Consider the following 16,317-nt stretch of genomic DNA (forward strand, 5'->3'; position numbering starts at 1 on the left):
ATTGAAGAATGAAAATAAGCTGCAAAGTCACGAACGTTTGTAATTAATAAGAAACTGCGAATTTTCATGATTAATTCTCATCAGGTAAAAAGCTTATGAATCAAAATTGTCTATTCTTATGACCCATATATCAATATATGTGTTTTTAGTACAATCAAATTCATTTGTATGACCTCAAACAAAATGTCAACTGCATGGTTTTCTGGTATAACCACATTCTTTTTTTTTATAAGAACGAAGTAGTAATCAAAATCAAAATTTGAATGGATAATCATATTAAGAAATTGCACGGAACGCCCTATTAAGGTGAACATCGGATAAAAATTAAGGAAGTTAAGATCTTCAAATTAATTATTCGTTAATTTGCATGTTACATGTTTTATTGAAATAATTATGATTTATCTCCATCCAAGTAAGACATAGGAATAATTGTGTTATAGGGTTATAAATAAGTTAACTTCGAAAAATACTATTGGAACGAAGTGCCCAAACAAGAAATAACTCCAAACAGAAAAAAATATTTTTGTAAAATTTATTTACCAAAAGAGCTTTAAACATGTATTGATCACCTTATGTGTCTCAATACAGACACAATATAATACGTATATATTTGCAAAATTTAAAGAAACTAACGAATTGACGAAGAAACAAAATAATAAAAATAGTTAAAAGACTCTAATGCACTTAAGATAAGTAGATACATATTTTAGATGACAAATTCTTCGTTTAAACTTATATCTTACCTCATCTGACCTCGGAGCGAAAAAAGACCATGGCCTTATTCACTCTACAAAATTTATTTACAATGTATGTAGGCATAGGTTCTAGTACCTGAAAAAATCTAACAAACAAAAAGAAAAGGAAAAGAAAATGGCAAAACCTATATTCGTTTTTTTAAAACTTCTTTGTCATTTGGTCCTTGGTGAAGAGATGTCTCATTTGCAAATATTCTTGGTTAGAGGTATAGGGGGAGGGTTGAGATCTCACAAACATGTTTAACCCCGCCGCATTTTTGCGCTTGTCCCAAGTCAGGAGCCGCTGGCCTTTGTTAGTCTTGTATTATTTTAATTTTAGTTTCTTGTGTACAATTTGGAAATTAGTATGGCGTTCATTATCACTGAACTAGTATATATTTGTTTAGGGGCCAGCTGAAGACGCCTCCGGGTGCGGGAATTTCTCGCTACATTGAAGACCTGTTGGTGACCTTCTGCTGTTGTGTTTTTTTATTTGGTCGGGTTGTTGTCTCTTTGACACATTCCTCATTTCCATTCTCAATTTTATTATTCTTAACTTTAGAATCTTAAGTGTGTAAGATTGAAATGTGGGGAACCATATATTCATTTAAACCTTTTTGATTTTCTAAAATTCTTCTTTTTTAACAGATATTCCAAATATTTCAAGAATTTTCATGAAATAAGTCAAAATACACTACAAATTAATAGTAGTACTCAACAATGATTTTTCAGAATTTACAATGAATATATCAGCTGACATTCATACCATACATAATGGTGTTACAAGTAAAATATGACAGCTCTCGTATTTTTTTAATGTTTTTTTTGTCTGGCTTGACACAAAGATAGTTATTATACACTGTAAACTATATGTTATACATATATGTACATGTATCTCGTCAACAAATAGAAGTCTGAGAAGACGGTAAAATACATGTAGTTTAGCTATTTGATGTATTGGGATCTGTAACCGATATGTCAATTTCTAATATGAACGAAGAATAGTCTGGACAGCATAAAGACCATTGTACAATGTTGTAACAGAGAATTCGTATTGTAAACTGTATGCTACATAGATGTACATGTATCTGGTCAACACACAGAAGACAGCTTAAAATACATGTTGTTTTGCAATATGATGTATTGGGACCAGTAATCGCTATATCAATTTCTATCATGAATGAAGAACAGTCTGGACAATATATTCAACACAAAGATCATTGTACAATGTTGAAGCAGAGATTTCGTATAGTAAACTGTATGTTACATACATGAAAGTGTATCTGGTCAACAAACATAAGACGTTTAAATAATACATGTAGTTTTACAATATGATGTATTGAGCTTAGTAACTGCTACAACATGTCAATTTAAAACATGACCAAAGAATAGTCTGGACAATCTATACCATACAATTATAACTCTTGTACAATGTTGAAACAGGGATTTCTAACCATTTTATTCGTTTTCAGTCATAAATGAAATTGTTATTGTAATTCTTTTATTATCACTAGATATTGACAAACTTTAAGCTACTTTACCATTGCAAGGTGAGGAAATGTTATACTGTGTCTTTCTATGTTGTGATGTTGTTCGCTCTTATATCAGGTAAGAGTGCAGGTTGGTTGTTTGCACCTGCTCTAAGTCAGGAACCTGATATTCAGTAGTTATCGTTTGTTGATGTGGTTTACAAGTGCTTCTCGTTTCTCGTCTTTTGTATAGATTGGACCGTTACTAGTTTTGAATGGTTTCACACTAGTAATTATTGGAGCCCTTTAGCTTGCTGTTCGATGTAAGCCAATGCTTGGAGTTGAAGACCATACTTTGACATATACTTGTAAATATATTAAAAAAGATGATAAACTGGTTCAGCCTGGAACACCGATGGATTTTGGTTTACAAGTATGAAGATTATTTTTTTAATCAACTTTCAAAATTTGTCTTGTGAGTGACATTATAATAGAAAAAAATCTAAACTATATCATTTTCATGATTACAACTTAAAACCACTATGGTTTAATGTTACTGGCGATACTGGTTTCGCTGTCCTTTAACATTTTACATGTTTAAATCTGATAGTAACGAGGTAACGAATATAAATATAGATAACAATGTCGCTCCTAAAACTACGTCCCGAAAAACTTCTGACTCCAAAGGTGAATCTGTCAGTAAGGAAAAGCCACAGACAACAAAGGAAAGGAATGTTTAAACTCATACATCTAAAACAAACTGACAATGTCGCGGACCAAATGGAAAACGACGAAAACAGTACACAATACACAACGTAAAAACTAAAGACTTAGCAACATGAACGCCACTAACAACTTATGTGATACCAGTTGCTCTGGAAGGGTGAGCCGATCTTTCTCCACTTATTGCACCATCATGTTGCTCATGTTAGTACAAAACACAGGTACAAATTCGTTGAAATAAAATACAACTCGCAATATGATTATGACTCTGATGCAAGTTTGATCCATATGATTATAGTCCTATAAAACGAAGCTTCTTTGGCTTTCATATCATTTATATACTGAATACGAACTTTAATGGGAGTGTCAATTTCTGTTTTGAATACACATATACATGTACTTCCGTTATAGAATTAAGGAATTTCTAAAAATATCACCGGAACATGAAAGAAGTCAAAGTACATTTCAAATATGGTGTAGTGTGAAACTAACATTATATAGTGGTTGTTATAAAATAAAAACAAACATTTTTTGTAATTAATTCCGGCAGGGAAGTATTGTCAACCAGAGACGACATAGTAATAACGATGTATTGAGGGTTTGATGTTTCAGACCACTTATGTTCGTCGATGTTGTACCACCCTAGCATACATGTGTTAGTTACAAACGAAGTGAGATTTAGGTCAGATGTTACATATAAGACAACACTGACAATTTATGTAAATTTGTTCATTTACAATTCAATCATATGGTTTATTGCATCATGCAGACTTTCAAAGATTTTTTTATAACTTGCCGGTGAAAGACTTGACTTTAAAAGTCATGTATATAGCTTACAGCTTGAAGTTTGACAGACATTTTGTTTGTGCATATTCGTCGCAAGATATATAAAAATACCCATTTCAAGATTTTGTACCACACATTATTCTAAAATGATCTGTAGGTTATTTCCTGTGGTTAGATATGCTTGTGGATCATTGTACGATTAGGAATCAGCAAACAATAAATACAATAAACATTTAACGATCTGCATTTTTTTGGTACTATATCTTTGATGTATATGATTTTTATATATAAAAATGTATGCTTACACTGAGTTATTGAAAAAAAAAAATTGTAGCTTTCTATTTGTTTTTCACTATTCATGATTTAAAATTTTGACGAAGAAAGTATTGTTTACGTAAAAGCAGATTCCTTTCCATTTGTACATCCATTTATGTAATAACTCTGGACACTTTTAATTTGCAAAACACTCATTTGCAAATCCGCCGCCGCCTCAATCAAGAGCTACAATGTTATGATTATAACCAAAATGTGCGGAATTACATGGGATTCAATAATTTCATTGGTTTTCTACTGTTACTTTAATATTTATTTTGCTATTTGATTTATAAAAACATGGGATTTTCAAAATCCCATGGGACAGGGCAAAATCCCATGGGATTGACCATTATCCCATGGGATTTTTTTTTGGTCCCATGGGATAATTGTAGTCCCATGGGATATTTGTTGTCCCATGGGACCAAAAAAAATCCCATGAAATCTTCGTTTACACAAAAGAGAGTCGGATGATACAAAAGGGATTTCAAAACTCATGAGTTTAAAAAAAAACCTGACAACGCCGTTGCAAAAAAAACGAAAAAAAAATTGGCTAGCGTCGTCTTAATCATTTTGCAAAAGGTAGATCGGGAGTCCACCTTTGATTTTGTAAAAAGCAGATAACAATCGGTCTAGATCTTATATAAAATTTGCGAATTTCGAGAGTAGAATGTAATTCATGAGTAATATTTTTCATGTTGATACAGAAAATTATGTTTTATCGTATTTACGGAAAAATTTTACAAAAGTCAAATTATTTTTGTGTTTTAATATTTTTGTTAATAAATTTTGCCATATAAGTTTAGATAACTCAGACATTAGAGGAGATAACTCGATAAAGTAATTTTTACAATAGAATGTGTTGAGTTTTACCTATTTTATTATGTAGCAAGAAAACTAGTCACGTGACCCCATTAATTCTTTTTCTGATCTGAAAGCATATTATTAGAGCTATATTCTCATATTTTATCTTAAAATTTTATGGTGAAGTTTTCATTTAATTACCTAAATTTTGCTTTTCCGTGTATAATCCATACAAAATCTGACAATTTAACTCAATCCGTACAGTGAAAAAAGCAGGATGACCCATACTTTTTTATTACGAAAAATGATACATTCTTTTCTCACTTTGCCATTATTAAGTATTATATATTATACCGGTAGTTCGCCTATAAAAAAACCTCCAACTTATCCCTCATTTTCCGTTGAAGATGCGAAAGCCTAAATGAGGTAAAACCAATTCAGTTAAGTGCTTGATTTTGCATGAATAAGGTAGATCATAGGAATAAGTTTTAAGAGATAGTTTTTTTTTATACCTAGCTTAAATGAAGATTTTGCTATGCTCTTTTTCAAAAATGTATAAAAAAGTATGGGTCACTGAGCTATTTTTCAAGCTAAGAGTCGGTGAAAATTGTCTAAATTTGCTTTTACTGATAATGCAAAAACACAATTTTGTGCATAAAAAAATCTGTGAGATATAATTTTGAAATAAATTGTGAGAAGATTGGTTTTATAATATGTTTTAAGATAATAAAAAGAAAAAATGGTGTCACCGAACTTGTTTTCTTGCTACAAGTAAAAATAAAAAAAATCCCTATCAGACCAGTATAATATTTTTACTAAAATAGTTATCTCCCCTTAAATGGCTCATATGAAAATATTGATTATAAAACATAAATGTGTGGTATTTGTTTGAATATTTTGGATAATGCAGTAAATCAGCAATTTTTTATCATATAGATAAAACAGTCTAACTAATAAAGGTTCACATCTGTCTACAAATTTGCAGATTTGGGCAGATAACTAGACTGATTTTGTCCTGTGATAGTACAATCAAAGAAGGCAGTATACCATGAAACTACCATAATTTAAGTATAACACCGATAACTTACTAAAAAGTTAATTACTATTCTTTGCAAGGAATTCAAAGCACAACCATATACCAGTCATCTAAAATGATAGTCTTCGACCATATGAAATAACAGGCAATTGTTGAGATAAATAAATCGAAATAACAAGGTTGAAATCTTTATTCAAGTCTTCAAACCGTTATCAAGCAAGGATATCCCCTACTACACCTTTTTTAAAAATTATACCACACATATTTTTTCACACTGAAAAATGAATATATTCACTGAAATATGATGATCTATAGACTACATTCTTTTCATAAGATTATGAGTTTTTTTTTCTTTGTATAAAGTTGACATGATATATTTTAGATCTGTTTTATAATCCAGGTGTGAGACATAAACAATTTTTATAATGAAATATATTGTATAAGATAATTAGAAATAGAGTTAAAAATATATATATCACCTCCGGGCAACACCAAAAATAAGCTTAAATAATTTTTGTACAAGTGATACTCTAAAAATACACTACAAAGGTTAGGCCATGTATTTATCAGTAATGTTATATAACGGGAAGCAAATGACATGTGAAACAAGGCACATTTCTCACTCGATCCTACTCTCACAAAAATAACATATTCAAGAATGTTTGAACACAGTCTGGAAACACCCAATTTGATATGATAAACTTTGGTACCGCGACTTTCTGCTTGATTCATTTTACAATTGTTCTTCCTAAGATACGTCTCATTTTCTACTCCTAAAACGGAGTTTATTTCATTTTTGCGGATGAATGCAATACATTCGAGTTTTTATCCAGTTAAACTTTAAATCAAACGATAAGTTTTTTTGTATAATATGATTTACAACATTTTACCCTTTGATACTTTATCTCGGCTGTTATGATATATGAAGTTGTTTGATAGTTTTCATCAGAATTTTTTTATGGAGTTAGGTCCCTTGATACTTGTCCTAATACATTCTTTTACACTATTCCCTTTGATCCTTTTCATCAGTCATTCTATTATGTAATGCATTTTGGTACTTATCCTCAGACATTCAATTACATTAAGCTCTTCGATTTTTTTCTTTAGACATTTCTATTACATTAAGCCCTTTGATACTTTATCTCAGACATTCTATTATATTCGGCACTTTGATACATCCCCCAAAGATTCTATAACATTCAACCTTTTGATAATTTTTCAGAGACATTCTTTTACATTAAGCCTTTTGATACTTCCCCCAAAGTTGAAACATTGTATTACATTAAACCCTTTTATACTTTTTCCCAGACATTCTATTACATTAAGCTCTTTGATAGTTTTCCTCAGACATTTATAACATTATGCGCTTTGAAACTTTCAACAGACATTATACTTTTATGTAATGTCTTTGATACTTTTCCTCAGACATTTCATTACATAAAGCCCTTTGATACTTTTCTTCAGACACTCTATGTTATAAGATTCATTTCATTCCATTATATTATGCCATTTTAAATTTTTACCAAGCCATTCTATTTAATTAGACCCTTTGGATTTTTTCCGTCAGACATTCAAGTACACAATCCCCTTTGGTAATATGTGTAACTATTCTGGAACAATGGTGTGTATTGTCAGACAGTCCTCGTCGAACAACTTGACAAGCTGTTATATATTATTTAATATTGCGGATTGGTAAATTGATTACACACTTGAACATGCTTCAATGCATTGAATAAAATAAAAATGTGGTATGCTTGCCAATGAAACAACTCTTCACAAGAGAAAACTCTTCACAAGAGACAAAATGGCAACTATAGGTCACTTTACGGCCTTTAACAATGAGAAATGCTCATACCGCATAGTCAGCTATAAAAGGTCCCGAAATGAAAAATATAAATAATTCGAACGAGAAAACTAGCGGCTTTATTTTAGCACAAAATAATGGATTAAAAACAAATATGTAGCACAGCAACAAACGCCTACCACTGAATTACAGGCTCCCAACTTGGGACAGGCACATCCATGCATAATGTAGCGTTGGTAGATATGTTAGCGGGCGCCCAACCCTATGACAGAGGTGTACCATTACACGATATTTAGAACAAACTATAAAAATCAGTTAAAAAAGGCTTGATTATCAAATTGATAATAATAGAACAAAAAACAAAAACAAAGAGTGGACGTGGTCGGGTACATGTACATCTCAACTTTAGAAAAGAAACAAAGTACATATATTAGATCACTCACACTTACTGACAGCTAGTTCAAAGCCAATAACAACTAATACAAAAAATCATGCATCTAAGATTAGATTATCAATCAGTTCACATCCAACATCGAATGAATTAGTGTAAAGACGTCGTAAAAAGTCAGAGAAAATGTTTCTTTAAAATGTAAATGCTCGTCATTAATAATTGTGAACATCAAACAGTGACGCAAAGATCTTGTTGATTTTCTAGTAAGGTGCCAATTCTTCAATGCATCGTTGTTGACCTCCCTACAACTATCAAGGTTCAGGGTTACACCCTGGATTGAAATCAAACATAGCATGCATATACCTTATGAGGTGCTGACCAAGTGTTGTTATTTTGTAGCTGATTCAACATCCAAGATGGCCGCCGGTGGGGGGACTTAGTTTAACATAGGACTCTTTATGGGAAATGCATACAAATTACTTCTTTTAGAGAACCATTGAATGGAATGAAACCAAATATAGCATGAATGTTCCTTATGAGATGCTGACCAAGTGTTGTTACTTTGTCGCCAATCCAACATCAAAGATGGGCGTCAGTGGGGGACTTAGTTCAACATAGGACCCTACGGGAAATACATACAAATTTCTTCTTTTAGAGAACCACTGAATGGTATGATATCAAGCATAGCATGAATGTCCCTTATGAGGTGCTGACCAAGTGTTGTTACTTTGTAGCTGATTCATCATCCAAGATGGCTGACAGCGTGGGGCTTAGTTTAACATAGAACCATATAGGAAATGCATACAAAAGTCTTATTCTAGAGAACCACTGAATTGAATGAAACCAAACATAGCATGAATGTTCCTTTCCTTTATGAGGTTCTGGCCAAGTGTTGTTACTTTGTAGCCAAATTTATCTGTTTTTACATGATTTCAAAAACCCAAATAGAGTCAAGTGAGCGATTCAGTTGCGAATGAATAAAAAATGAGTGTTATAGACAATAAGACAAATGTCTACACAAAATTTATTTTCTTTTATAGAGGACGTTTTATTTTTAGATTGCCATAAGTAGAAGTTAATCCATATCACCACTAGCTAGAAACAATGTGATATTTTTAGTTACCAAATAATGATTTTCTCTTATCTTATAAGTAGGAGCATATTCTTATCACTCTATATGGCAAATAGATATAAGAAGATGTGATATGAGTGCTAACACGATAACTCGCCATCCTAGTCATAATTTGTAAAAGTTTAACCACTATAGGCAAAAAAAAAGGTCTTCAACACGGAGCCCTTGGTCACAACGAACAGCAAGCTATAAATGGCATACTAGTATCTCAATTCGTTTTAAGAGCTTGTGTTTTCTACAATGACGTCATTGAAAAAGTACAAATCCTGTAACACATTTTAAACTAGTCAGTGTTATACTTAAACCAAATTGATATCATCCGTTACGACATTTTTCTTTCAACAATTAACACGAATGGGTAGATCCTTATGGAACATATGACTGTAGACGTATTTATATTAGTCACCTTCTGTAACTGATTGTTCAATAAAATTGACAATGGAAATGGGGAATGTGTCAAAGAGACAACAACCCTACCATAGAAAAAACAACATCAGAGGGTCACCAACAGGTCATCAATGTAGCGAGAGGCGTCCTTCAGCTGGACCCTACACAAATATATACTAGCTCAGTGATTATGAACGCCATACTAATTTCCAAATTGTACACAAGAAATTAAAATAGAAATAATACAAGACTAACAAAGGCCAGAGGACTTCAAACATTTTTTTATTTCTCGCTGCGTTACTTAGTTCAGTTAATCTATAGTTCTTGTACATGTTTTGTTGCTCTGATTTATTTTGTTTGTGTGTGTTTCCTTACATTTGTCTTGTTGCTTTGTTTCCCCACCATTCCCCCGTATTGCTCTCTAACCGGTCTAGTTGCTTTGTTCTTTTGTCCTGTATTGTTCTCTAACCGGTCTAGTTGCTTTGTTCTTTTGTCCTGTATTGTTCTCTCACCTGTCTTGTTTGAAAATAAATTAAAAAGATGTCTTTGCTTTTTCTTGTTTGTGAGTGTTACGTGCTCTTGTATCGTTGGTTTTGCACCAGCCTCGTTGCTTTAACTTGACTTGTTCGTGCAATGTCCTTTCTTTGAGTTTGAACCAGTCTTGTTGTCTATAATTTATCTTGTTAGTGTACTGTACTTGCATTAGTCTTCAAGGAGAAGAAGAAGACATTTTCTTAACTTACGAATATGTTATGACAAATCATGTCGTTGTAATGTGATACTAATTTTATACAAATTGGTTTCACGGACAGAAAAATTACAACTGTACTATTACGTAATTTACATTGAAAATATAAACCACTGAAAAGTATGTCCTGTTATGTAAATCTATGATCTTTAAAAATAACCCATTTATTAAATAATGGAAAAAAATGCATTTTAGAGGACCTACGTCTTTATTAATTAAAATGTCGTCTTAATTCATTTATATGATTTATATTATACATTATGTCATATTTAAATAAATATGAACCATCTTGTATTGTTTATTGTCATCTTCTTTATATTATTTAAGGTCCTGTTATTACTTATCATTGTCACGTGCATTGTTTGTCATTCCTTGCTTAAAAAGATAATTGGCAACATTAATGTGCACATCCGAAAGGTCGAGGACCAATACCGTAACCGTCAAACAACAGAAACATTTTTATTTACGAAAAGCATTCTAGTTGTTAATAATTTAAGGCTATTTGTTTTTCTTCTAGCACGATGCAAAGATTTGGGAACCGATGTGATTTTAACTTATTTCTGTCTTCTTTCAATATAAAGAATTGGGGAAATGCAATTCAATTTATCTAGCAACACATTTGATGAGGAAGAACGATAAGTATATTCAACAGTTCTTATTCTAACGGACGTCTGCGGTCTTGCATGTTGATTAAGAGTGGTGTTAATCAAAAGTGTCACCAGGAAAGGCTGTGGATTTTCCCGTTTCAAATAGTATCAGCACACGAAAAATTTTAGTCATTTAAAGACATGCATCATACGCGTCAAATTACGTCCAAAGATTGGCGAGGCATAACATGCGAGTGCCACATCCTGTGTTATAGTGTTTCAGTACAGTTGTTTAACTGTGTTTACAAATATGCAAAACTCTGCATTAACAGCAACAGAACAACGCAATATGATAGTCATTTTTCACTTTATTGACCCTATTTCCAGTTTTTGAACTTTTCCTATCTGTTGTTTTGAATGACGTTGTAATTCCCGATACTTGTGTTTGTGAACAATGGAAATGCCAGCAGATGTACATGGGCTTTAGCGATTTTTAAGGGTCAGTCTAATAAATGACTTTTGGGCTTTTAACTTCAGTCTGGTGTTGGTTGGTTCTATACAAAAGTAGTTCTTGGAAAGAATGAGTGTTTGTAAATTTTACTGTTAGCGTTAAAAACATCTTGTAGCCCTTTTTTAAAATCATTTGTTGGTTTATTTTGAACTAGATTAAAATTGAGAATATAATTGAGTTTGCACACTATACAATTCTGTAATTTGATTGTTGTCCAAATTCTTCTTTTCTTTAAAATATAAATGAGATAGCGTGGTGGATCAATCGCTGGGATCACCCTATCTATTTTGTAGAGGAACATAAGTTATATCTTTCGTTTTGGTAGTGTCTATAGTGCCAACGGACAACGTTTTATTTCATCAACCCTATATGTAATGGTCCAAATACTGCTTCATAATCGAGTGTTGCTATCAAACGTGAAATTTCAAACAGAGATATATCTTCAGTGAAATGTGTTCTTTAGTAGGACAAACCTTATAAAAGGAGCATGTTTTTTTAATGTACGTAAGCTGTTGTAATTCTTTGACCATCTATATCCTATCATTACCAGATAACGAACAATACACATTGTTAGCGCCTCTTCTTTGTGTAGACAGCCACCACATAGTATCTACCTAAGTGTTATATCTATTTATACAATATTTGAATGCTACATAGACATGATTGCCACTGAGACAACTTTCAATAAGAGACCAAATGATACAGAAATGAACAAAATGCCGTATAGCAAGGTAGATCTAATGATGTAGCGGCTCAATATGATTGTGACAGAACCTTGCTTAAATTTCAGATTTTAAAACCGTTGTATTTTTACTATCTTACCAATTTGACATTCAGAGATTACTGCTTTGCGCTTCTTAATAAATGGAACTTAGACTATGAAAATGTATCTACCAGAAAATATGATACGGAAGACGATTCATAAAATTAACCCTTCTTATTCTTTCTGACGCCTGCGGTCTTCCAGCATGTTGATTAAGAGCGGTATTCATCAAAAGTGTCACCCTAAAAGGCTGTTGATTTTCCCGTTACAAACCGTATCAACACACGAAACATTTGAGTCATTTAAAAACATGCATCATATGCATCAAAATTACGTCCAAAGATTGGCGAGGCGTAAAATGTAAGTCGCATACTATGTGATAGCGTGGTGGATCAATCGCTGGTATCACCCTATCTATTTTGTAGAGGAACATAAGTTATATCTTTCGTTTTGGTAGTGTCTATAGTGCCAACGGACAACGTTTTATTTCATCAACCCTATATGTAATGGTCCAAATACTGCTTCAAAATCGAGTGTTGCTATCAAACGTGAAATTTCAAACAGAGATATATCTTCAGTGAAATGTGTTCTTTAGTAGGACAAACCTTATAAAAGGAGCATGTTTTTTTAATGTACGTAAGCTGTTGTAATTTTTTGACCATCTATATCCTATCATTACCAGATAACGAACAATACACATTGTTAGCGCCTCTTCTTTGTGTAGACAGCCACCACATAGTATCTACCTAAGTGTTATATCTATTTATACAATATTTGAATGTTACATAGACATGATTGCAACTGAGACAACTTTCAATAAGAGACCAAATGATACAGAAATGAACAAAATGCCGTATAGCAAGGTAGATCTAATGATGTAGCGGCTCAATATGATTGTGACAGAACCTGGCTTAAATTTCAGATTTTAAAACCGTTGTATTTTTACTATCTTACCAATTTGACATTCAGAGATTACTGCTTTGCGCTTCTTAATAAATGGAACTTAGACTATGAAAATGTATCTACCAGAAAATATGATACGGAAGACGATTCATAAAATTAACCCTTCTTATTCTTTCTGACGCCTGCGGTCTTCCAGCATGTTGATTAAGAGCGGTATTAATCAAAAGTGTCACCCTAAAAGGCTGTTGATTTTCCCGTTACAAACCGTATCAACACACGAAACATTTGAGTCATTTAAAAACATGCATCATATGCATCAAAATTACGTCCAAAGATTGGCGAGGCGTAAAATGTAAGTCGCATACCATGTGTTGGATTGTTTCAATACAGTTGTTACTGTGTAAGCCAATGAGGGGTAAAATGAAAATAAATGAAATAATAATTATTAACTTCAGTAGAATAACGGTACAAAATTGTAAGATTTCAAATTATTGACCCTATTTCCATTTTTTTTTTTACTTTTTCTGTCTGTTGCTATAAACGTACGTTGTAGTTTCCGAAATTATATTTGTAAACAACGGTAATAACAGCGGATGTACATGAGCTTTACTGATTTTGTAAGATTCATTCTAATTTATGACTCTGGGCATTTAGCCTCAGTCTGGTTTTTGTTGGTTCTTCTAAAAAAATAATCTTATAAAGACTGAATGTTTGTAAATTTTACTGTTTGTGTTAAAAAAATCGTGTAGTAGTTGAAATATTTGTTGGTTTAAGATTATTTGAGATTGCCCACTATGAAACTCTGTAATCTAATTGTTGTTCTATTTTTCCTTTAGTTTAATAAATTGATGATGTAGTGTGGTGGATCAATAGCTGGGACCACACTTTCTATTTTGTAGAGGATTGGAAGTTATCTCTTTCGTGTTTGAAGTGTCAATAATGCCAAGAGACAACGGTCTCATCAACCTTATATGAAATGGTCCTAATACTGCTTTATACTCGAGCGCTGATATCGCACGCGAAATGGCAAACAGAGACATATTCAGTAAAATGTGTTCTTTGGTAAAGCAAATCTTATAATTGGAGCATGTTTTTGATTTACGTAAGCTGTTTAAGGATTTTATTTCTGTGACCACATATTTACAAGTATGCACGTTAATATCCCGAACTATACACATTTTGTGTAGGCAGCAACCATATTTCGTCAACACAGGCACTTGTCTCAGATTCCCCCTATATACCTTAATAAGGTTGGGGGGGATTCTGAGAAAAATGCCTGTGTTTGTCAACCTAATTGTTATTTCTGTTCATAAAATACAAAATTGGAAAGAAGTAGTTATTTTGAAAGTGAAATACTGCACAATGTAAAAATAAGAAGATGTGGTAAGACTGCCAATGAGACAACTTTCTACAAAAGACCAAATGATACAGAAATTATACAAAACCCAAACCGTATAGTCTTGCAGATTTAAACGATTTAAGGTTTATGACCCTTCTGTAGCCATGAAATTACGAAATTTTCAAACTGCAAAAAAAATGAATGATGGAGTTGGATCATTTTGACCATAAACTAAGGTGAAACTTCGTTAATATTTATTGTTTTGTTGTGTTTAATATAAAAAGTTGATTTTGTGGCAAATAAAACAAGAGTTTTGTAGAAAATCTTCAGAAATTTATAACATAGATTACCCACTTGTTGTCCTATGATGTGGTAGCATTAGTTGTTTACAAAAAGTCCCAACCAACCCTTAAATTCCAAAACCCCCCGTGCTGAGTCATTTAAGTCGAGCACACCTTAGAAGGTGTACTTGAATTGGTCCACATTTATTTTTGTTTTAACTAATATCTAAATTTATAATCATTGCTAGCACTGCATACATTAAATTTGAATAATCCTCTATCTATCAAGCACCGAATTGCCACATATGAGAGTACAAGGGGAAAGGATGTGGGGTTTCTATAGCATTTATATGTGTTTAATAATCACAACGGTACATGTTTCTTAGGGTCTCAATTAATATGGTTGTGACAAAACTTGACTTGAATGTCAGATTTTGAAAAGCGATGTTTTTCGGACGGCTATCAGTTCAATTTGACATTCAGAAACGATCGTTTAATTGTCCTCATAAATCAAAAAATCAAACGTATACCGTCCTCCTTTTATTTACGTCAATCATTCTTCAATATCGACGAAATTCTATTATTAGAGTTAATATATATATATATCACGATGTGGTAAAAGGTCTTAAGTTGTTTAAAAAAAGGATGCTTTCATACAACACATCACTATTCTTATTACCCTTTGGCTGACTTTTATAAATTAATTGATCACACATTAAAACTCATAGAACAACTTCTGTGATTGTTAATACACACCATGCTTTGAAGTTCATTAGTAAACAAACTGACGACTGAACCTCAGCAATATTTGTTTGTCAAATTTTTTTTTTACGAGAGAAAATGACTTACAAGTGTCAGAAAATGATAAAGTTGTACACACTTGAATAGAAATGTCACAAGATCTTATATAAAATGAAACAAGATTGACGACGAAAGGTTAATTAAGATAACTTTCTTAAATAGTTCAAATTGTATTGACCTTACACAGTTTTTCTATAGAAGACTGTTGAAAACAGGCTTTGAATTCTGTTATATTGAGACTTTTTATTTGGACTTGCACATTATATTGTTTTTTACTCTCCATATATTAGCACATGGTCGATACCATTATTGGAGGTATCACTTGATCATTTGTCAGTGTTGTCATTCCTTGCTTTATAATGGTAAGGTTTGAACGTTCCCGACGAAGGTTACTTAAGAATAGCGCGTTACCATCTATCTGCTTAGTAATCGGTACTTCAATACTGACACGTCTTAATCATTACATTTCTTACATTATTCGTAATATTAGTAAGACAAACATTTTGTCATAGAATATGTTCTATAATGAATAAGAATCACTGGGACCAAATTTGAGTAAATTGTTGTACATTTTGTTTTAAATTTTTCTACAATTCTTAAAGAATTTACTGTATTGATGTAGTGTGAACTCTGGTGATCGCATATATCGAAGTGAACTTGAAATGAAGGATACCACAAATGCATTTGTTCCATTTTATACGCCATGTACACTGAGTTACACACAAAATCGAATGTTAAATCAATTTACAAATGAAATTTATGTCAACAGAGATAACTTTGATTTTCACACTGTAAACATTTTATAC

The sequence above is a fragment of the Mytilus trossulus genome, chromosome 9, assembly GCF_036588685.1.
Source record: "Mytilus trossulus isolate FHL-02 chromosome 9, PNRI_Mtr1.1.1.hap1, whole genome shotgun sequence".
NCBI lineage: Eukaryota > Metazoa > Mollusca > Bivalvia > Mytilida > Mytilidae > Mytilus > Mytilus trossulus.